Source organism: Strix uralensis, chromosome 36 (genome assembly GCF_047716275.1).
Source record: "Strix uralensis isolate ZFMK-TIS-50842 chromosome 36, bStrUra1, whole genome shotgun sequence".
In the NCBI taxonomy this organism is placed as follows: Eukaryota; Metazoa; Chordata; class Aves; order Strigiformes; family Strigidae; genus Strix; species Strix uralensis.
Window position 1 is genome coordinate 1,543,343 of NC_134007.1, and position 23,017 is coordinate 1,566,359.

At 57.0% G+C, this 23,017-nt stretch overlaps 1 pseudogene; it reads left to right on the forward strand.

The window, feature by feature from the left end:
- Positions 1 to 295: 295 nt before the first annotated feature.
- On the forward strand, positions 296 to 20,620 carry LOC141937029 (scavenger receptor cysteine-rich type 1 protein M130-like; annotated as a pseudogene).
- Positions 20,621 to 23,017: the final 2,397 nt, after the last annotated feature.

Below are 23,017 nucleotides of genomic sequence, written 5' to 3' on the forward strand. Positions count from 1 at the left end.
CAAAAGGGCTCCCCAGTGGGACTCCATCTATAGCCAAGCTGAATCCAGTCTGTGGCCAATATCAGCTCTTGTTGGCTGAGGGCCACAGTTACCGTAGAGATCCGAGGAGAAGGGGTCGACAAGAAGAACCAGCAGCAACTCTGTGCTAATGGTTGGGAAGCGCCACCTTCGTCGGGGTGGGTGCAGCTGCACAGGACAGAGCAGGTTCATGCCTCAGTAGAAGTGATTTGAATAGAAACACTCCTGTAGGAATATAATAACCACCAATTATCACAAAATGGTAATGACAGCAATAATGACCATGATCCAGATTGTGACCATGATCATGATAACAAAAATGATGATTCCGATGCTTGAGAAAAGCAAAAAGCCAGTACAGGTGTAAAGGGAAAGCACAGCGAGGGGAGGGAGGCGCGTGGAAAAGGCTTTGTGCCGTCCCTGCTCAGAGGGGATCCTCAGCACAGTTGTGCAGATTTTTGCACCAGACCCAGGAGGGTCCCGGAGTGGAGGTTTTTGAGGAGGTCGCGCAGTCTTGAAGCCGATGGAGGCCGGGAAAGTTCTTAGGTCAGGCACAAACCCTGGAGCTCTGATGCCACGTTGGCCCGTTACCTGAGCACCGTTCCAAGGAGCAGTTTTCCCTCACCTCGTGCCCTTTTTGTGCTTATTTGTGTCCCTGCCCCGGAACACGCCAGGACCACGAGCACCACGGGCACTGGAGGTGAGACAGGAGCGATGCCCCGCCCACCGCTGCCAGCAGAAGTCCCGCCCCATCCCAGCTGCCTCAGGGGCCATTTGCCCAGCAAGTCCCTCCCCTCCACTAGTCACGGGCTTTGTTGGGATTGGCTGCAAGGGCCGCTGCTCTCCCCACCCCACCCTTCTGGTTTACCCGAAGTACATCTGACGCAGAAGGCCCTTCCCTTACACACCCAGGGGCTGCCATTTTGTGCTGGCCACCAACTGGGAGGGCTGCCATTTTATGGATGGCTGCCGCCATTTTATGAGAGTGAGCCACCCGGGTCTTAAAGATCATACTGCTCTGTGATTGGCTGACGGCCATCGCTTGACAACATCAACCCTCCCTGTTCTCAGGGAATCCTATGGCTGGTGGCAAGAGGAGCCTCCCCTCCCAGCGCACGCCGAGGCACGTCAGCAAAGGAAGCCGCTGTCATTACGTACAGGGAGCCGCTGCTTTGGACAGTCTCATTCCCCACATGTTTTCATACTGCATTGTGATTGGGTGGCAGCCATGTTTTGACACCCTCATACCCATGTGTTCCTATGTAGCCCTGTGATTGGTTGCCTGCCTGCTTTGGACAAGGGAGTGCTCAGATATAAAAACATTTATATTTATAGATGATAAATAAATTTTTAGAAATCTATATATGACTGAGTGGACAAATAACTATAAATATATTTTTATTTATTTATGGTTAGATACAGCATTTTAGAATCACAGAATCATAGAATCATTCAGGTTGGAAAAGACCCTTGGGATCATTAAGTCCAACCATCAGCCCTAGTCTAGAAAGTTCTCCCCTACACCACATCCTCCAACAGCTCATCTAAATGACCCTTAAACACATCCAGGGATGGTGACTCCACCATCCCCTCCCTGGGCAGCCTATTCCACTCTCTGACCACTCTTTCTGGGAAACATTTTTTCCTCATGTCCAGTCTGAACCTCCCCTGTTGCAGTTTAAACCCATTCCATCTTGTTCTGTCACTAATTCCCTGTGAGAAGAGACCAGCACAAACCTGTCTACAATGTCCTTTCAGGTAGTTGTAGAGAGTGATGAGGTCTCCCCTCAGCCTTCTCCTCCTCAAACTGAACAGATCCCAGCTCCTTCAATCACTCCTCACAGGATTTATTCTCCAGGCCCTTCACCAGCTTCATTGCCCTCCTCTGCACTTGCTCCAGCACCTCGAGATCTCTCTCATATTGAGGTGCCCAAACTGGACACAACACTCCAGGTGTGGCCTCACCAGTGCAGAGCACAGGGGGACTATCATCTCCCTACTTCTGCTGGTCACACTATTCCTAATACAAGCCAGGATGCCATTGGCTTTCTTGGCCACCTGGGCACACTGCTGGCTCATGTTCAGCTGCTTGACAATTAGAACCCCCAGATCCTTTTCTTCCAGACAGCTCCAGCCACACCTCCCTGAGCCTGTAGCCATGCATGGGGTTGTTGTGGTCCAAGTGCAGGACCTGGCACTTGGTCTTGTTGAAGCTCATCCCATTGTCGTTGGCCCACCGATCCAATCTATCCAAGTCTCTCTGTAGAGCCTCCCTATCCTCATGCAGATCAACACTCCCGCTTAACTTGGTGTCATCTGCGAACTTTCTGATGACACACTCTATGTCCTTATCAAGATCATCAATAAAGATGTTGAACAGAAATGGTCCCAACACCGAGCCCTGAGGAACACCACTTGTGACCTGCCTCCAGCTGGATTTAGCTCCATTGACCGCCACTCTCTGGGACCGTCCATCCAGCCAGTGCTTGACCCATCAGACCGTTCGCTCATCCAGGCCATGGGCAGCCAGTTTTTCTACGAGAATCCTATGGGGAAGTGTGTAGAATGCTTTTCTACAGGTAGAAAAATCCAGGTAGACAATATCCACAGCTTTTCCCTCGTCCAATAGTCAGGTCATCTTGTCATAGAAGGAGATCAGGTTTGTCAGGCAGGACCTGCCTTTCATAAACCCATGCTGACTAGGCCTGATCCCCTGATTGTCCATTATATGACTTTTAATGGCACTCAAGATGAGCTGCTCCATGACCTTCCCTGGCACCGAGGTCAGACTGACAGGTCTATAGTTTCCTGGATCCTCCTTTCTGCCTCTCTTGTAGATGGGTGTTACATTTGCCACCCTCCAGTCCAATGGGACCTCCCCAGTTAGCCATGATTTCAGGTAGATTATGGAAAGCGGCTTGGCGAGCACATCTGCCAACTCCCTCAGCACCCTTGCGTGTAACCCATCCGGTCCCACAGACTTGTGTGCATCCAAGTGGTGTAGCAGGTCTCTGACTACTTCCTCTTTAATTGTGATGACCTCATTCTGCTTCCCCTCCCCATCTCCCAGCTCATGCGGCTGGGTGTCCAGTGAACAACCAGTTCCACTGCTAAAGACTGAGGCAAAGTAGGCGTTGAGCACCTCAGCCTTTTCCTCATCCTTTGTTACTATGTTTCCCTCCTTAGGGAGGGAGATTTTCCCTAATCCTCCTTTTGCTGTTAATGAATTTATAGAAACATTTTTTATTATCTTTAACAGCTGTAGCCAAGTTGAGCTCTAGCTGTGTTTTGGCTCTCCTAATGTTCTTCCTGCACAGCTTCACTACATCTTTATAGTCTTCATGAGAGACCTGGCCCCTCTTCCAAAGGTCGTTGTTTCTCCTTTTGTTCTTGAGATCCAGCCAAAGGTCCCTGTTTAGCCAACCCGATCTCCTTCCCAGCCTGCTTGTTTTCTGGCACACGGGAACAGCCTGCTCCTGTGCCTTTAAGACTTCGCTCTTGAAGTATGTCCAGCCTTCCTGGACTCCTATATCAGTCTTTTGAACAGGTCAAAGTCTTCCCTGTGGAAGTCTAAGGTGGCAGTTTTACTAATCCTTCTCTTTGTTTCTCCAAGGATCGAAAATTCAATCATCTCATGATCACTGCACCCCAGACGGCCTCCAACCTTTACCTCCCCCACAAGCTCTTCCCTGTTCACAAGAAGCAGGTCCAGGAGGGCACCTCCCCTGGTCGGCTCACTCACCAGCTGTGTGAGGTAGTTATCCTCCACACATTCCAGGAACCTCCTGGATTGTTCCCTCTCTGCTGTGCTGTGATCCCAGCAGATATCTGGGAGGTTAAAGTCCCACACAAGAACAATGGCAAGTGACCGTGAGATTTCTCCCAACTGTTTGTAGAAAGCTTCATCCCCCTCACTGCTTTGGTTGGGAGGTCTATAGCAGACTCCCACAGCAAGATCTGCTTTATTGGCCCTTAACCTAATCCAAACACTCTCAACCCCGTTATCACTATACTTGATTTCTGAGCTCTCATAGCATTCTCTTACATACAGGGCCACTCCACCACCTCTCCTTCCCTGTCTATCCGTCCTGAAGAGCTTGTAGCCATCAATTGCTGCACTCCAGTCATGTGAGGCATCCCACCACATTTCTGTTATAGCTACTATGTCATAGTTCTCGTGCTGCATCATGGCTTCAAGCTCACCCTGTTTGTTGCTCATACTGCGTGTATTGGTATAGATGCACTTGAGATGAGCTCATGAATCCAACACCTTTTTGTGAGTGTGGGCCCCATTCCCTACCAGACCCTTCTCAGGTGCTTCCACAGTCTCTAAACATTTTTTCCTTCTCCCAAATGAAGTGGCAGAGGGAGAGCCCTCACCAGTCCACCATCCTTCAAGCTTTGGCACGCTTCCCTTGAGCTCATTCCTAACAGGCCCAGTTATCTCCCCGTCCCCCCTCATATCTAGTTTAAACCCTGTCAATAAGCCCTGTTAACTCCTGCCCCAGAATCCTTTTCCCCCTCAGGGACAGCTGCATTCCACCTGTCTCATTTGTCGCCAGCAGACCAGGTGCCTTATAAACCTCACCATGATCGAAGAACCCAAAATTCCGATGGTGGCACCAGTCTCTGAGCCACGTGTTAATCAGATATGTTTTCCACCCTCTTTCAGTGGTTTTCCCTTCCACTTGAGGGATTGATGAAAACACGACCTGAGCTTCCGAGCCTTCAACTAGTCACCCCAGTGCCTTAAAGTCCTTTCTGATACAAGAGACATCTCGAGGTGCTGGAGCGAGTGCAGAGGAGGGCAATGAAGCTGGTGAAGGGCCTGGAGAATAAATCCTGTGAGGAGTGATTGAAGGAGCTGGGACTGTTCAGTTTGAGGAGGAGAAGGCTGAGGGGAGACCTCATCACTCTCTACAACTACCTGAAAGGACATTGTAGACAGGTTTGTGCTGGTCTCTTCTCACAGGGAATTAGTGACAGAACAAGATGGAATGGGTTTAAACTGCAACAGGGGAGGTTCAGACTGGACATGAGGAAAAAATGTTTCCCAGAAAGAGTGGTCAGAGAGTGGAATAGGCTGCCCAGGGAGGGGATGGTGGAGTCACCATCCCTGGATGTGTTTAAGGGTCATTTAGATGAGCTGTTGGAGGATGTGGTGTAGGGGAGAACTTTCTAGACTAGGGCTGATGTTTGGACTCGATGATCCCAAGGGTCTTTTCTAACCTGAATGATTCTATGATTCTGTGATTCTGTGATTTAGTGAAAAAGTGAGTGAGGAACTGTGTGGGTCTGAGCTGCTGTCTGAGGTTAAACCACGACAAATACTTGTAGGTTTTTTTGAGGTCACGGTTGCCTGAGTAGCTGATAGGGCAGAAGCTGGCCCATGGCTTGTGTCTGTGCTTATGAGGTCACTCACGCCTGAGCAGCTCATAGGCCTAGAGTAGGCCCACGGCATGTGTAGGTGCTTATAATGTCCCTGCTGCCTGAGTAGCAGATAGGCCAGGAGCATGCCCATGGCTGTTTGTGAGCTTGTGATGTCACTGGTGCCTGAGCAGCTGATAGGCCAGGATCTGGCCCATAGCTTGTGTAGGTGCTTCTGATGTCACCTAAATGACCTTTAGACCATGCCCAAATATGGCTTTTTGGAAGAACCATTGCCAGAAGAAATCCATACACCACACGTATGTGTGACAGTGTGACTCATGCACACACAACAGTGGCAGCAGGAGGCTGTGAGGTCACTGTCAGTGTAACTCATGAGCACCCAGTGGTGGCCATAGGAGGGTGCGAGGTCACATCACCAATGGCACCGCATGGCTGTGGGGCTCAGCGCAGAGCGGCCGTGTGCATCAGAGGGGCATCTCAGGGGCAAGAGCTGACTGGCCCCGTGTCTGTGAGGCCAAAGGAGCAGCCCCTGCAGCCCTGGCGGGAGCTGACGGGGTGGGGGGGTTTGGGGGCACCACAGGGATGTGCCTGGGCTCGGCGCCAGGAGGAAACCACAGACTTCCTGCACGGGCTCTGTGGGGGGAGCGCGGGGAGCGCTGCGAGGTCACATGGGCTGTGGTTTGTGCACCTGCAGCCTGCAGCTCCCAAGCCACCCGTGGGGAATAATGGCCCTTCGGTGACATGCTGAGAGTCAGGGATATGTCTGAGCTGTGTGTCTGCTGCCAGGACAGGGACATGTCCCAGCTCCAGCTCCATCTCATTGGAAGGGGCCTTCCGTGGGGCTCTCCAGGGAGGGACGGGTGAGCCAGCGCTCCTGGGATGGGTCTCTGGCTTGGGCTAAGGCCCCTTCCCAGCTGCTGCTCTCAGCACAGAGGGGTCTGAAGCAGGGGCAGGGGCTGTTTCCTTCTCTTCCTGACACAGCCCCCGGTGCAGTCCCAGCCCCATGGTTCCCATGTCATGGGAGTGGCTGGAAACTCGCATGTTGGGCTCTTGGATGTGCCCAGTATAGGAGATGCTCAGTGCTCCTGGTCCACACAGCAGGGTTCAAGGCATGAAAAACCCATTTACCCCACTACAACTGACCCTGTCCTGTGACGCCCCACCACCACAGTGATGTGTCACCTGCAGTGGAGCCATCCCTCATATATGGTCATGAATGCCACTGGAGAAGTTCATTGGAGGGCTGGGCTGTGTCGGAGGGGAGATAGGTCCCGATAATGTCTAAAAAGGGGCTGCTGCTTTGATTGGCTCCTCCTGTGGCTGGGCTGGCATCAGCAGAGATATATTGCCCTCCCATCATCATTGTCCCCACGAGTCCCCAGGAGCTGTGGTAGGGAGTGCGGTGCAGCAGAGAAGTGTGGGCAGGGCAGAAGGCTCAGGATGGGCACAGAGGGACTCCTGTCCCCTCAGATGCTGTGGCTGCTCCTCTGGGTAGACCTGTGTAGGGGTAAGTACTACCTTCCTTGTCCTACAGTCCAGGACCAGCGGGTACCAGTGTGGTCATTGGGATCTGTCAGGGAATGGGGATTCTTTGCAGGTGCTACTGAGACGAGGGGCAGAAGGTGCTCAAGTCCCTGGAACCTGTGCCCACTGGGTGGGAGAGAGTATCATCTCCTTCTCCAGCTTCTGCTGTTTAGGGCAGCCTGTGCATGGCTGTAATCAGAGACGCCCTGTGCTGGTGTATCTTTTTGGGACCCCCTGTTCCCTAGCAGTGAGCCTCTGGAGCCAGTGGTGGCCTAGTAGGTGATCGCAGCACCCAGAGATCACCCCGGCGCACTGCCAATCTCTCAGGTGCCCTGAAGGGTTTGTGTGCTGCTCCCTGCCCCCTTGTTCCAGGGGAGCCCTGACGCCACAGGGACAGTTTGCACCCCACAGAGGGAAGGGGACCGGAGCATCTACCATAGAGGGACATTTTTCCTGTGGGGCTTGGCCCAGTGCAGGGACTGGGCTGACACCAGGGGTGAAGAGGGGATGTGGGTGAGGGGACATTCTGGATCCTCTCAGTGGGAACATGGAAAGCCCTGGGCTTGGGGGTGGGTTTGGATTGTGGTGGGGCAGGGAGTTTGCATGGGAAGCTGCAGGCCTGGGTACATGGGGCTGTTCAGGGCGTGCTGAGGAGGAGCACTTCTGAAGTGCAAGGCTGGGCAGTGTGTGGGTGGCCACGGGCAGGAGGGAGGTAGCCATTGGGCTGTGAAAAGATGCCATGTGTGGTGGGATGACCCAGCAGGGGCAGAGCGGGGAACCCACAGCATTGCACAGCCCATGAGGATAGAAGAGACCCCTGAAGTGCCCTGGGGACAACCTGGGGGGGAGTGGTCTCCCACCCTGGTACCTCTGACTCTACCCTGGCAGGGGGTTCCTTGAGACCGACAGTGCCAGGGTTTGGTGCTATCCTGACCCATCTCATGTTGGTGTTTGAAGGTGCTGTGGAGGTGAGGCTGGTGGATGGCGGCAGTCGCTGTGCTGGGAGAGTGGAGGTGAAACAACAAGGCCAGTGGGGGACTGTGTGTGGTTACTCATGGGACATGAATGATGCAGCAGTGGTTTGTAAGCAGATGGGCTGTGGGTCTGCTGTTGGAGCTCCTAAGTACGGACACTTTGAGCAAGGATCTGGCCCCATTTGGATGCATGATGTTGGCTGTAATGGCACCGAATCTGCCCTGTCTGACTGCACACACAGAGGATGGGGTGAAAAAGACTGCATTTTTTCCCATGTTGCTGGAGTGATGTGTTCCGGTAAGGGGACAAGCTATTCTCTATCTCTGGGGTTGGGATTGTGGAAGGAATGTGGCTGTGCCCTCAGGGATCAACCGTCAGGCATGAGAGCACTGCCCAATGTGGCTGGTCACACTGCTGAGCTGGCACTGTCATTACTGGTGTCCCCAGTCCCCGAGGAAAGGCCAGTGGGAACCTGCCCAGAGTTGCCCTTACCATGCCTGGCCCCTGAGTTGCCGCAGATAAACCCTCCACCCCTGTCCTGCACTGTCTGTTGATTCCCATCTTTCTTCTCCTGTTCACCCAGGACCTGTCTGTCAGTGCTGAGGGCCAGGTGCCCCAATGACAGAGGCACCACAAGTGACTCATGAGGCCACCCACAGTGCTGGCCAAGGGCATGAGATGGATAGCTGCTGTTGGGTTATTCCCTCTTGCAGACACAAGTCCCTTGGCTGAAGCAAAGGGGTTGCTTGGAGAGGAGAAGCGCTGGGCTTGGGTAGAAGAGCAGGGTGGCACGTGGCACCTCGTTCCTCTCCCAGGTCACCCCATGAGAGCCTGAGCATGGGCACATGGCCCTGTCCAGGCAGTGCTGACCTGCTTGGTGCCACGGGGGATTTGTCAGAACTTACTGTCTCTCCTCTGTGCCTGCCCTTGCACCGGGAGCTCGTGTAAGCCCAGGGCTGCTCTTCTGTCCACTCTCCCGCCCTCTGCCCAGCCATGGGCAGGGACGTGTATGCCCAGCAGTGCACTCTGGCCGAGGATGAGAACCTCTTTCCTGGGTAGGCGCCAGAGCATGGTTGTGGCACAACCAGCAAATGTAGGTACAGCTTCACTGTACTTTTGCCCTGTGACATGTCCCATCCACCGGAGTGTCCCAACAGCTCAAGACCCCCATGGGAAGACGACGCGCTTTTCATGGCACCAAGGGGTTCCTCATGCCTGGCCCTGAGCTCAGTGGGGCAGAGCAAGCTGCAGCAACCAAAAGCATCTGGGCCCGTTTCCCTGAACCCCAAGTGCTCTGGGTGTCACAGTGCCCAGGGACCAGTACTGGGCAGCCCAAGGTCTCTGGGGCAGCAGCAGTTTCTCTGAGAGATTCCTGTGGCTGTGGCTGTTGGGAGAGAAGCAAGCCCACAAGTGCTGTGCTGATTTCTGAGGAGCAGAAGGGTGGGGGCTGATGTGTTTGTGCCATCAGCACCCCCTGAGAGCAGCTGGGAATGTCGTAGGGCTTTTTGCCTGGGGCCACCTTGGAGATCAGTCAGGGTATTGCCAGAGGGCTGTGGGAACTCTCAGGGGTTTTTGGTTGCTCCAGAATCTCTCCAGCTGCTCTAAGGGGACAGCCCCTCCTGAGGATGTATAGTGATCCATGATGAGGACGTGTGGAAAACTGTCTGTGACTCACACTTTGGTCCCAAGGATGCCAACATGGTTAGCAGGGTCTGCTGTGGGTCTGTCACAGACGCACACCCTTGAATGCTGTGATGGTGCAGTGAAGGGGTGCAGGGGGCCTGGATGTGTTGTGTCACCAACACTCCCCCAGCAGCTTCCTCTGGGATGTGCAATGGGTGAATTGGTCACGGCTTGCTTGGAGGTGATGTGACATGTGGGCATGCAACTGCCAGAGGGCTCTGGGAACTCCCAACTGTTTTGCATTTTTTCCTAGAATTTATCTGTCTGGTGGAAGGGAAGAGCCGCTGCTCAGGACGTGTGCAGATCCAGGACGGGGACCAGTGGAAAACTGTCTGTGATTCCCACTTTGGTCCCAAAGCTGCTGACGTGCTCTGCAGGGAGTTGCAGTGCGGCACAGCCCTGCCTGTCCCTGGAGGAAGTCCCTTTGGAGAAGGGGTGGGTCCCATCTGGGATGGAGAGCTGCAGTGTGTGGGGAATGAATCCCTCCTCGCCTCCTGCCCCAGGGGGTCCCCCAGGGACCAGCCCTGCACACACGCAAACAGCGCTGTTGTCAGCTGCACAGGTAAGGACTCAGGGAGGAGTGTTGAACACTGGGGCTGTGCTGGGGGCAGGGAAGCAGGGCAGGGACCGTCCTGGCCTTGGCATGAGACCAGGAGGGGTGATGTTGTCTTCTGCAGTGTTCAGTTATGCAGGAAAAGAGACAGAAGCCAATGTCCCACTTCTGTTCTGTCCTCAGGAATTTGGTGCAAGGCTGCAGAAAGGTTCAGGAGGGGGACAGAGGGACTGTGTCCCCTTAACTGCTGTAGCTGCTCCTCTGGGTGCAGTTGTGCAGGGGTCAATGCTGGCCGTGCTCTTACAATGTGCTGGGGCCAAGGAGCACCACAGGGATCCCTCTGGAAATGGGGCTTCTTCCCATGTGTCAATGTGACAAGTGGTAGAAGGTGAACAAGTTCGTTGACCCTGTGCTTCTCTGAATGGGAGAAGGGCTTTTCTGTTTCCAGGGCTCCAACTTTTATGGCCGTTAGTGGCTGGGTGTGTCCATGGTTTTGCCATCCTTGGGCACCCTTCCTGGAGCCCAGGCTCTGCCAGCTCTGTTCCTTGTGAGCTGGTGGTGGCTTAACTGGTGGCTCTTTGCTCTGTTATCCCAGAGGCACAGCCAGCCTCAGGGGTACCTGGGAAGGGGTGTGGGCTGTTCAGTCTTGCCCTGGAGTCAGGGTGAGACCCAGTATCAGCAGGGGTAGTTTGTGCTTGTGGAGGCAAGGGAAGTGGGGTGTCTGTTCCCACAGGCTCACAAGGAGGTGGCTGTCCTGGGGGATCCTAGACAAGGGCAGGGCTGGGCTGATGCCCAAGGACAAGGAGGGGCATGGGTTGGGAGGCCTTGCTGAGACCATCATGTTGCTGCAGAGTGGACACAGCAAGGCCTGAGGGTGGAGGATGAGTTGGGAGGGGCCCAGGTCAGGCTGTGGTCCAGGGGAGCTGGGGAGTCTAGGGAGGAGCAACTGTGTATGCTTGGGGGGGCCATGGTCGGGACAGGTCTGTTTTCAGGGTGCTCTCTGGGGACAAGCAGGTGCTCTGGGTGGGCATGGGCCAGGGGCAAGGGGCTGTTGAGCTGGGAGGAAGTGCCAAAGACTGTGGGGCCACAAATGACCTATCAGGGCCAGAGCTGGGCACCCCAGCCTTGCACAGCCCCTGAGGATAGAAGGGTCCCCTGAAGTGCCCTGAGGACAGCCTGGAGAGGAGTGGGCTCCCACCCTGGTACCTCTGACTCCACCTGGACAGGGCTTCCCCCAGACCCACAGTGCTGGGGCTCAGCGTTGTCCTGACTGTTCCTGTGTCATTGTTTGAAGGTGCTGTGGAGGTGAGGCTGGCGGATGGCGGCAGTCGCTGTGCTGGGAGAGTGGAGGTGAAACAACAGGGCCAGTGAGGGACCGTGTGTGGTGACTATTGGGACATAAATGATGCGGCAGTTGTTTGTAAGCAGCTGATCTGTGGGTCTGCTGTTGGAGCTCCTCAGTATGGACACTTTGGGCAAGGATCTGGCCCCATTTGGATGCATGAGGTTGACTGCAAAGGCACCGAATCTGCCCTGTCTGACTGCACACACAGAGGATGGGGTGAACATAACTGTGATCATCTTTTTGACGCTGGAGTGATGTGTTCCGGTAAGGGGACAAGCTATTCTCCATCTCTGGGGTTGGGATTGTGGAAGGAATGTGGCTGTGCCCTCAGGGATCAACCGTCAGGCACAAGAGCACTGCTCAATGTGGCTGGTCACACTGCTGATCTGGCACTGTCATTACTGGTGTCCCCAGTCCCTGGGGAAAGGCCAGTGGGAACCTGCCCAGAGTTGCCCTTACCATGCCTGGCCCCTGAGTTGCCGCAGATAAACCCTCCATCCCTGTCCTGCACTGTCTGTTGATTCCCATCTTTCTTCTCCTGTTCACCCAGGACCTGTCTGTCAGTGCTGAGGGCCAGGTGCCCCAATGACAGAGGCACCACAAGTGACTCATGAGGCCACCCACAGTGCTGGCCAAGGGCATGAGATGGATAGCTGCTGTTGGGTTATTCCCTCTTGCAGACACAAGTCCCTTGGCTGAAGCAAAGGGGTTGCTTGGAGAGGAGAAGCGCTGGGCTTGGGTAGAAGAGCAGGGTGGCACGTGGCACCTCGTTCCTCTCCCAGGTCACCCCATGAGAGCCTGAGCATGGGCACATGGCCCTGTCCAGGCAGTGCTGACCTGCTTGGTGCCACAGGGGATTTGTCAGAACTTACTGTCTCTCCTCTGTGCCTGCCCTTGCACCGGGAGCTCGTGTAAGCCCAGGGCTGCTCTTCTGTCCACTCTCCTGCCTTCTGCCCAGCCATGGGCAGGGACGTGTATGCCCAGCAGTGCACTCTGGCCGAGGATGAGAACCTCTTTCCTGGGTAGGCACCTGAGCAGGGTGGTGGCACAGCCACCGCTTGCAGTTACAGCCTCACTGTAGATTTGCCCTGTGATGTGTCCCATCCATCAGCAGTGCCCCAACAGCCCAAGACCCCTTTGGGAACAGGGAGCACTTTTTGAGACAACTAGGGGTTCCTCATGCCTGGCCCTGAGCTCAGTGGGGCAGAGCAAGCTGCAGCAACCAAAAGCATCTGGGCCCGTTTCCCTGAACCCCAAGTGCTCTGGGTGTCACAGTGCCCAGGGACCAGTACTGGGCAGCCCAAGGTCTCTGGGGCAGCAGCAGTTTCTCTGAGAGATTCCTGTGGCTGTGGCTGTTGGGAGAGAAGCAAGCCCACAAGTGCTGTGCTGATTTCTGAGGAGCAGCAGGGTGGGGGCTGATGTGTTTGTGCCATCAGCACCCCCTGAGAGCAGCTGGGGATGTCGTAGGGCTTTTTGCCTGGGGCCACCTTGGAGATCAGTCAGGGTATTGCCAGAGGGCTGTGGGAACTCTCAGGGGTTTTTGGTTGCTCCAGAATCTCTCCAGCTGCTCTAAGGGGACAGCCCCTCCTGAGGACGTATAGTGATCCATGATGAGGACGTGTGGAAAACTGTCTGTGACTCACACTTTGGTCCCAAGGATGCCAACATGGTTAGCAGGGTCTGCTGTGGGTCTGTCACAGACACATACCCTTGAGTGCTTGTTGTGCTTTGAACTCAAGCTGGCAACCAATCGCTACGTGGCCAGACTTTCACCTCCCCCTCCCCTCTCCCCAGTGAAATAGGGGAGGGACAAAAAGAAGAAAATTCGTAGGTTGAATAAAAATAAAAAATAAGATTTACTAAAAGTAACAAGAAAACAACAGTAATAGTAGTGAGTGCAAACACGGGTAAAATGGAGCAGTGGCTTACCGAGCACGGCGATAGGTATGCAGCCCACCCCCCAGCAGCAATCCGAGTGCACCAGAAAATCCCGCAACACGGACCTGGAAAGCCGAATAGAGCGCAATAGAGAGAGCCCTCATCCGCCTATATACACTGAGCATGACGTCACATAGTATGAAATACTCCAATGATTGATCGGGACCCGGCCCTCTAGCTGTTCTCCCTCTCAGTCCAAGGGAAGTTAACTCTATCCTGGTCGAAACCAGGACAGTGCTGTGATGGTGTAGTGAAGGGGTGCAAGGGGGCCTTGATTTGTTTGTGTCACCAACACCCCCCCAGCAGCTTCCTCTGGGATGTGCAATGGGTGAATTGGTCACGGCTTGGAGGTGATGTGGAATGTGGGCGTGTAACTGCCAGAGGGCTCTGGGAACTCCCAACTGTTTTGCGTTTTTTCCAGGATTTGTCTGTCTGGTGGAAGGGAAGAGCCACTGCTCAGGATGTGTGCAGATCCATGACGGGGACCAGTGGAAAACTGTCTGTGATTCCCACTTTGGTCCCAAAGCTGCTGACGTGCTCTGCAGGGAGCTGCAGTGCGGCGCAGCCCTGCCTGTCCCTGGAGGAAGTCCCTTTGGAGAAGGGGTGGGTCCCATCTGGGATGGAGAGCTGCAGTGTGTGGGGAATGAATCCCTCCTCGCCTCCTGCCCCAGGGGGTCCCCCAGGGACCAGCCCTGCACACACGCAAACAGCGCTGTTGTCACCTGCACACGTAAGGACACAGGGAGGGGTGTTGAAAACTGGGGCTGTGGTGAAGGCTGGGTAACAGAGCAAGGGCCGTGCTGGGCCGTGGGTGAGGACAGGAGGGGTGGATGGGGTTGTCTGCAGCATGAAAATAGTGCAGAAGGAGAACAAGGGCATGTTGTCCCTCTGGCCTCTCTGCCAGCTACAGAGGGTACAAGAGCACCAATCCACCCTCTTTCGTCCTCCTCTCTCCCCAGAGTACACAGGGTTCCGGCTGGTGAATGGCAGCACAGTGTGTGCAGGGAGGGTGGAGGTCCAGGTGCTGGGGACGTGGGGGACCCTCTGTGCCTCCCGCTGGGATCTCTCGGATGCCCACATTCTCTGTCGGCAACTCAACTGCGGGTTTGCTGAGTCCATTCCTGGAGGAGAGCATTTTGGGAGAGAGACTGGCCCTGTCTGGAGAGACTCATTCCACTGTGACGGGACTGAAGCCCACCTGCAGCAGTGCCCAGTGACCACCCTGGGGGCCTCACCGTGCTCCCAAGGGAACACTGCTGCTGTCATTTGCTCAGGTGAGTGCCAGAAGAATGCTGCATTAAATCCATCTGTCATTTGTGTGCAACATGGCCACCCAGATCAGGGGTCCCGTGGCCATACCAGGCTGACTTTCTCCCCGGAGAAACCCTGGCTTCCCCAGGAGCCATCTGGAGGGCTTTCCCTGCTCAGAGTGAGCACTCCACTTTGGGACAGCTGAGGACTGAACAGAGGCAGGCATCTGACCCAGGGCAGTGTCTTAGGCCCCAGTGCCACCACCAGGCCTGGGCTCCTCTGTTCTCGTACTGTGCAAGTAGCTCGAGACAGGGCTGCAGGGCTCTGTCCCATCCCTCTGGCTGCAGACACCCACATCCCATCCCCACTGATAACCCTGCAGAGCCTCATCCCACCACCCAGCAGGAGCTGCCTGGGTGCCCCCAGCAGCATCAGACCTGGGTGTGAGCTGCAGAGAGGGCCCAGGCTTTACCCTCGCTTCTCCTCAGCACAAGGCTCAATCTTGTCCAGTTTGGTGGGGAAATCCCCCCTCACCCCCCTCCCTGAAGGGTGCCATGCTCCCAGTGCCACCCATGGCTGTGGCATCTCTGCTTTCCCCAGGCTTGGCCATGTTTGGATCCCTGAGGCTGGTGGGTGGAGGGAGCCGCTGCGATGGACGAGTGGAGATCTTCCAGGATGGGGTGTGGGGCAGAGTCCTGGACAACCAGTGGGACATGCAGGAGGCCAGTGTGGTGTGCCGGCAGCTGCGGTGTGGGGAGGCCGGGACAGCCTACAACCCCCCAAAGCATGAGCGAGGGACGGGCCCCGTGGGGCTGCGAGGGGTCCGGTGTGCAGGGCATGAGACCAACCTGAGCCTCTGCAACACCTCCCTGCCTGAGAGCGCGCTGGTGGCAGGGGTTGTGGAGGATGTGGGAGTCATTTGTGGGGGTGAGTGGCACTCTGCAGGCTCCCCAGGTGATGGTCTGTGTGGGCAGGCAGTCCCTGGCACCAACTGGGGTTTGTACCCGCTGCAGAGAGCCAGTGGCTGCGTCTGGTGAATGGGGCCGGGCGCTGCGCAGGGAGAGTGGAGATCTACTACCAGGGCATGTGGGGGACTGTCTGCGACGATGGCTGGGACCTGTCTGATGCCACCATCATCTGCCACCAGCTGGGCTGTGGAGGGGCAGTGGAGGCAGTCGGCTCTGCTCGGTTCGGGGAAGGCTCCGGGCAGATCTGGCTGGATGGTGTGAACTGCTCCGGGACCGAAGCTGCTCTCTGGGACTGCCCGGCTGGGCCCTGGGGGCAGCACGACTGCAGGCACAAAGAGGATGCGGGAGTCATCTGCTCAGGTCTGTGCCAGGAGCTGTGGTGGGAGCCTGGTTCCTGGGGAGACCAGGACGTGGGGAGAGGCGGGCATGGCTGAGGCTGTCCCTGGCTGCCTCTGAGCTCCTACCAGAGCCCATCCTGTGGACACCCATGCATGGGCACCCTCAGTCCCACTGGGGGTCCTGGGGAGCTCAGCCATCCCCGAGGGTTAGTGGGAAGGGCAGGGGTGTCTGTCCATCAGGGACTTCTCTCTGCCCCTGGGTGCAAAGAGGACATGTGACCCTGACCCTGCCTGACTGAGGGCCTGGGGGTGCTGAGCTGTCCTGGCTCCCAAAACCCCAGGGCAGCCTGTTCCCCCTTTTGGGGCCTTTTCCTCCCAGAGTTCATGGCCCTGAGGCTGGAGAACAGTGACGGCTGCTCTGGGCGCCTGCAGGTTTTCTACAACGGGACATGGGGGAGCATTTGCTCGAACTCAATGACTCCTGACACGGTGACGCTGGTGTGCAAGGAGCTGGGCTGTGGGGATGGAGGATCCCTGGAAAGACGCCAGCCCTCTGGTAGGGTGTCTGGCCCTGCCTGGCTGGATCGCGTGCAGTGTGGGGAGAGAACCAGCTCCTTCTGGCAGTGTCCCTCCACTGCCTGGAACCCACAGTCATGCCAAGACCTGCGAGAGGAGACCAACATCACCTGCAAAGGTAACTTTTATCCTCTGGGGTACTCATGTCACCCCAGCTCCTGCTCCCCACTGGCCATGGCCAAGCACAGAGAAAGAGTCTGGAGGGGCTTTTCCTTTCCATGTCAGACCATTCTGCTGCCAGTGGCACAAACATGACCACAGCCACACACGTCCAGCAGCAGTTGCCACCCAGATTTCCAGCAGTGCCAGGGGGAGTCTCTTGTCTCAGAAGAGACCAGACAGGTTTCAGAAGAGCCTCCCCTCCATAGACAAGCTACTGCTGTGCTGTGAACCAGGGAGCTCTTGGGGCTGAGCACTCGGGGTCCCCCCACAGTCCTGTGTGTGTCCCCTGGATGACCGCAGTTCAGTTGCTGCCATGACCAAGATGGTACAGGGAGGCCCAAGCAGAGCTCAGCCCCTCTCTCGTCTGCATGATCCCCCAAACCAGCCCCTTCACCACAGTGTTTCCTTCTTCAGGGGGACACCCAGAAATGCCCCTGGCCCCATTGGCCCCATGCCCCAACTCCACGAGCTGCACAGGTAAGGAGTTGCCCCACTGTGTCTGGCAGGGCTCTGCCTGCTGTCCTGGTGCCATGGGAGGTCTTTGCCTTCTCCAGCCAGGGAGAAGATTCGTGCTGTGGGCGGTGAGGATGGGTGCTCTGGCAGAGTGGAGATCTGGCACCGTGGCTCCTGGGGGACAGTTTGTGACAACTCCTGGGACATGCAGGATGCCGAGGTGGCATGCAGGCAGCTGGACTGTGGCCCTGCGGTGTCTGCCCTGCATGAGGCTGCATTTGGGATGGGGATGGGCCCCATCTGGCTGGAGCAGGTGGCGTGCCAGGGGACGGAGCCATCCCTGCAGGACTGCTGGGCCCGGCCTGGGGATGGTGGTGCTTGCCGGCATAAAGAAGATGCTGCCGTGCGCTGCTCAGGTGAGAGGCAGGGCTGGGACCCCTTGGTTGGGCATTGGCAGGGAGCTGGAGAAGACCTTTAGTCTACGAGGTCCTGACATGGCCCCCGACATCTCATGAGCAAGAATGTTCCTGCAGAGTGCAGGAGGCTGGTGCCAGGCAGGGAGTAGCCTCGGTTGAACTGGATGTCCTCTGGCCACTGCCCATGGGAACCTGCAGACTCAGGGCTATCCCCTGGACTGCCTGTGCCATCCTGCCTGTCTCCCAGAGCAGAGGCGCTTGGCCCTGGCCTGGCCTCCCTTGTGGGCACTACAGGAGGGGCAATTTGGGTTGGATGTGTCAGGGACATCTACAGACATCCCCATGGTGTACTGGGGACGAGGCTCCCCGCACACCCACTGTCTCAGGCCCGCTCTCCTTTTCCTCCTCTGCAGCTAAACCCAGGATGGCAACATCCCCACCCCGAGCAGGTAAGTTATCTTCCCCCTGGGGCTGAGTATCCCCAGGGACAGGCTGTGACTCACAGATGGATGGAAGGGGATCCTTGCTGGGGTGTGAAACTCTCTGGAAGAGGCACTGGGGTGGTGGCAGGGTGTGAGGGAGAGTTGTCGTTTAGTCAGCAGGGTGGAAGCTTCACTCCTGGGGCCCTCCAGCCTCTGCTGCCTTGTGTGATGGAGTCAGGACTGGTGCTGCCTCCACCTCTCCCAGGCCTGGTGCTGCCCCTTCCATGTTCTCTCCCCTGCAGTTCCCACCCGAGGCCGTCAGACCAGCAGCGGGAGAGTCTCAGTGCCCGTCATCATCTGCATCATCCTGGGGGCCCTTCTCTGCCTGCTCCTGGCTCTCCTGGCTTGGCAAGTGCTGAGCACCAGGGCTGGGCGCAGAAGTGGGTCCTTCCCCAGAGGTCCCAGGGGGAGATACCTCCTGGAAGGACTGTGGGGTGCTGGGGGGCTTGTCAGCGAGGGTCGTCAGTGAGGGACACAAGCAGAGTGGGGGGATGAGACTGTGCTGCCACCTTCACATGTGCTGCCCCACTGAGTGCCTGTCCATGGGCCACCAGCAGCAAGGACTGGAGAGAGCCCAGAGGTTGGGGGAGCTAGCGATGGGGTGAGGAGACAAATGGCAGAGTGGGGACGGCCAAGGCTGACAGTGCTCTAGGTAGTGCTGGAGGGGGCTCTGGGGCAAGGGAGATGCTAGGAGGAGTGCGGGGCAGTCCATCACCATGGTGTTAGGCCCCAAGCCTGTCCCTCTGCCCAGGCCTGCCCACCTCCAGGACAGGGGCCCTACTATGGACCCATGGGGCAGACAGGGGCAAACTCCAGGTGCAGAGGAAGTGTGGGAGCTGCTCCAGGGTGAGATAAGGGGGGCATGACCCAGGGGCCAGAGGGGCATGAGCACTGTCTTCAAAGGGATGATGCGATGGTTATGCTGCCCCAGAGGATCTCCACAGCGATGTTGCCCTAACAGGAGATGTGGCAGCCGTGCCTGGGCAGCACAGTGGGGCTGTGCTGTCAGAGGAGTCCTGGGCTGGCCCAAGGAACTGCTTTTGGGGAGCACAGTGTGAACCCATTGCCCCTTTGCTTGTCCCTGTGCTAGCCCTGCTTCTGTCCCCAGGCTCCGGGAGAGCTCAGGAGCCCTTCCTCGAGGCCGTATATGAGGAGATTGGTTACAACTCAGCTTTGGAGAAGCAGGCCAGGTTTGGTCACTCAGGTGGGTGTGGGTCCTCCCTGGAGGCACATCTGCAGAACCCTTTCCCCTGGCCCCAACCCAGAGCTGATCCCCTGAAGCCCCCCCAGTCCATGGTCCCTCTGGTGCTTGGAGCGTGGGGTCTGTGGGGAGAGCATCCAGGTCCTGGGCCCAAGAGAGAAGATTTCTCCCAGTCAGCTCGGACTGTCCCAGCTGGACAGCCCCTCTCTTCCTGCCCCTGCACACCATGTGGCACCTGAGGAGTGAGGGAAGGGACTGTCCTAGGGCAAATCTGGAGCACTTTTGGGACAGAGTTTGTCCTGGGGCAACAGGGTGAATTCCCAGCCCTCCTCCCCATGCAGTCCCAGCTCTGTGGGTCCCCCTTCCCCAGCAGCGCTGACCATGAGCCAGGTCAGTGGGACTTGCTCCATAACACCCGCTGTGCTGCTCTCCAGGCTCCTCTTCAGAGCAGTCCCTGACCCAGCTGCAGCCCTACCCTGGGGTCAGCGAGGAGGAGGATGGTCTGGGATCAGCACCAGGTAACGGAGGCAGAAACGGGTTGATCTCCCTGCAGAGATGTGATGGACAGAGGAGTCACTGAGTGTCACCATTGGAGATGGGGAGGACATGGGCATCTCCTGTGGTGCTGCCAACCAAAGTGTCTCAGCCCTGTGTCCCTGCGCATCCTCCTGTCCTCTGCTCTGCAGGACATATCTTCTCACTGTCACCAGCTCCCCTCTCCTTTCAGATGTCCTTGTCCTGCCCAGAGATCACCCAGAAGATGGCTATGATGATGCCAGCGAGGTTTCTGATTTGGGGGATGGACAGTGGGAAATACCCAGGATGCCAGAGGAGGGAGCAGGCCCCGGTGATGCACCCAGAGGTGAGAGGGAAAGACAGCACTGCCTGTTCCTAGGGTGCCATCCCCAGTGCCCCCATGTCACTACTGTACTGACACCCAAATCTCCAGGGATGGGGGAACCTGCCCCAGGAGTTTTCCTTGAAAGGCCTGGAGGTGGGAGAAGGAGCTGAATGTGGTGAGGAGCAGGGAGGATAGTGGAGTACAGACCCCAAGGGGTGAACTGAAACATCCGGCCTTGTTGCTTGCAGGGGTCACCCCATGCTCCCAGAGAAGCGCCGAGGTCCCTGGAGCTGAAGGAGACACCTCGTCCCTGTCCCCGGGGAGCATGGGCTATGATGATGCTGAAGAGGTGTCTGTGGCACATCCCCATGAGGACACAACAGCTGTGACACTGTAGTTTGGTGCACAACAGTCCCTGAGCCCCAGACCAGGAGAGCCCATCCCTGCCCTGCAGCTGGGTGCAGCTGGGAGGGAGAAGAGGTCTGTGCAGCTGGGAGGGCCGTGAGGACCGGAAAACCGACTCCCTTGACCCATGGGCAGCAGAAATCGCCTGGAGTTTCCTCTATTTTTATTCCCATTTTTATGCTGTGCATCCTTATTTGTTCTTATTAAAAGTCTCTGGGGGCTTTGACCCAGAGCATCTCCTTGCCTGCCAGGTGTCAGGGCATCATCCTGAGGCTGGTCGGGGGAGCAGAGAACAAAGACACAGTGGTAGGGAAGGGCTGTGTCCCAGGGACAGTAGACTCAGGGTCAGGCTGTTGAGCTGCGAGAGCCCATGGTCCCTGGGGAATAATCTTAGTGACAGAAATATTTCCATCCTGCTGGCCACAGGCAGTTTCTACTCAAAATGTCTCTCTGATAGGTCCCATGATGTACTCCAGTGGGAGCACCCATCTCCTCTCCTGAGGGTTCCATATGCTCTTTCCCCCAGGCCCTAACTCAGCCACGCTGGTCCCACAGTGCAGAGGCCATGACAGAGCTGCCATGTCAGGGGAAGCCCTGGGCTTTTGGCTCACAGAAGTGAGCCTAAGGTGACCACAGGGCCCTGAACACCCCAGCCAGACCAGGGGGGATCATGGCCTGTGGATTATCTCCCCCAGTGCTTAGGAGGCAGCTCTGCTCCCCAGTGCCCCAGCACAGAGTCCAGAGCCACTTTCTGGACACATGGGGCTGGGATTCCCTCTCTTCATGCTCTGCCAGGACCCATCTCGATGGGCTGTTCCTGCTGCTTTGCAGACCCGTGGCAGCCCTGGGCCCCCTCCTCCTGCTCCCCTCCAGCTCCCACCCCTGCCCTCCTGCTGCCTTGCCAGGGATGTCAGTTTGGGTTGTGTGCGGGGCAGGACTTGTGGGCAGGTACAGGAGGGCTGGGAGCAGCGAGGATGAGGGCACCTTTCACTCAGCGCTGTTAGAGGGCCAAGGGGATGGAGAAAGCAGCCCCACAAGATGTGTGATGCAACCAAAAGCCATGGTCGAGCTCCTGGCCTGGAGAAGGGCCCATCCAGGCGGCTGCTCATGTGGGCACATTTCCATGGCAGTGGGGATTTTGTGTCCCTCCACTAAAACAGGTGCTGCTGAGAGCTGAGCCACGGTCCCTCTCCCTCAGCTGGGGTTTCACCTGCCCCAGCGCCCATGGGCAGAGAATCCTCTCATGCCGGAGCCAGGCCGGAAGAAGGGTTTGACACCTGCGCAGGACCTGGCGCCCAAACTGACAAACTGCCCTCCCTGCTCCTGCTGGTGGGTCTCCACACCCTGCCAGCTCTTCTCCAACAGGCTTCTCTGCCACGGGCTGGAATGTGCGTTGGGTGTCTGTGGCAGGATTCCCTGTGGGGAGCAGCTGCAGCTCTGCAGCCCTGCAAACAGCAGGATCTGGCCCTGGAGCAGAAGCGGGGAGGAGGCAGATGTTGGCAACATCCTCTCCTATTGCAGTGTTGCCCCATTCCCTGCTGGGAGCTTGTCCAGCCCTGGGGTGACCCTGGGGGGAGCTGAGGGGAGCTGGGTGGAGATGAGGTTCACACATCCCTCTGCCCCACACCCGGAAGCCTTCCTGCTGGCAGCCCCCATGGGAGACCAGAGTTCCCAGGGCAAGACCCCCACGCTGATGGGTGACATACATGGGCATTGCAAACACAGCCTCCATCCCCTGCAAAACTCCCACTGGGATAAGCTCCAGCCCTGTGTCTCAGAGAAATAAGGTCTAAAAGTGAAGTAAAGAAGAAGAAGGGAGTGTTATCTTCTGGACACAGGATGGTGGACTCCTATGGGCGGTATGGACTCAAGGTGCCCCAAGCGGGGACTGGGGAGAAGAGCCCAGTGCCTGTTCCATGCCACCTCCCTGCCAACTCTGCCCTCCCACAGGTATAATATCTCTCCCTTACTCTGGCAGCTGGTAGAGGTTTGCCTCTTCCTTCTTGGGGAAAGAAGCCCCAGGCATGGGTACGCTGGAGGGGGCAACACCCCTGAGCAGAAGGAACCTGTTTCATGGCATTTGGGGACCTGAACAGTCTGGCCCTGGCGGTGGGTCCATTCTCTGCAGCCAAGCAGGATTGTCACTGTGCCCCAGAGCTGTGGGTGCTCCTGCAGCTCCTGAGGACCTACCTGAGGGGGGTCGCAGTGAGACCCCAGCCCTCAGCACTGCAGCCCCACACTGGGCAGAGCTCAGCTGTGGAAAGCCCATGGGAGGCCAGCCTTATTTCTCAGAGTTTGGGCTCACCATGCCCAGAGGCTGGGCACCCTGAAGTGAAAGCCCATGTCTCACACCCCAATTTAGTTGCCAGTGTCTTGCTGGGGAAGCAGCCAAGGCACCATCTCCTGGCTATCACCGCCTCTGCGTGGCTGTGGACAGGCCTGTGCCTCTCCAATCCCACCAACACAGGGTGGACGGAGACACCAAACACCTCAGGAA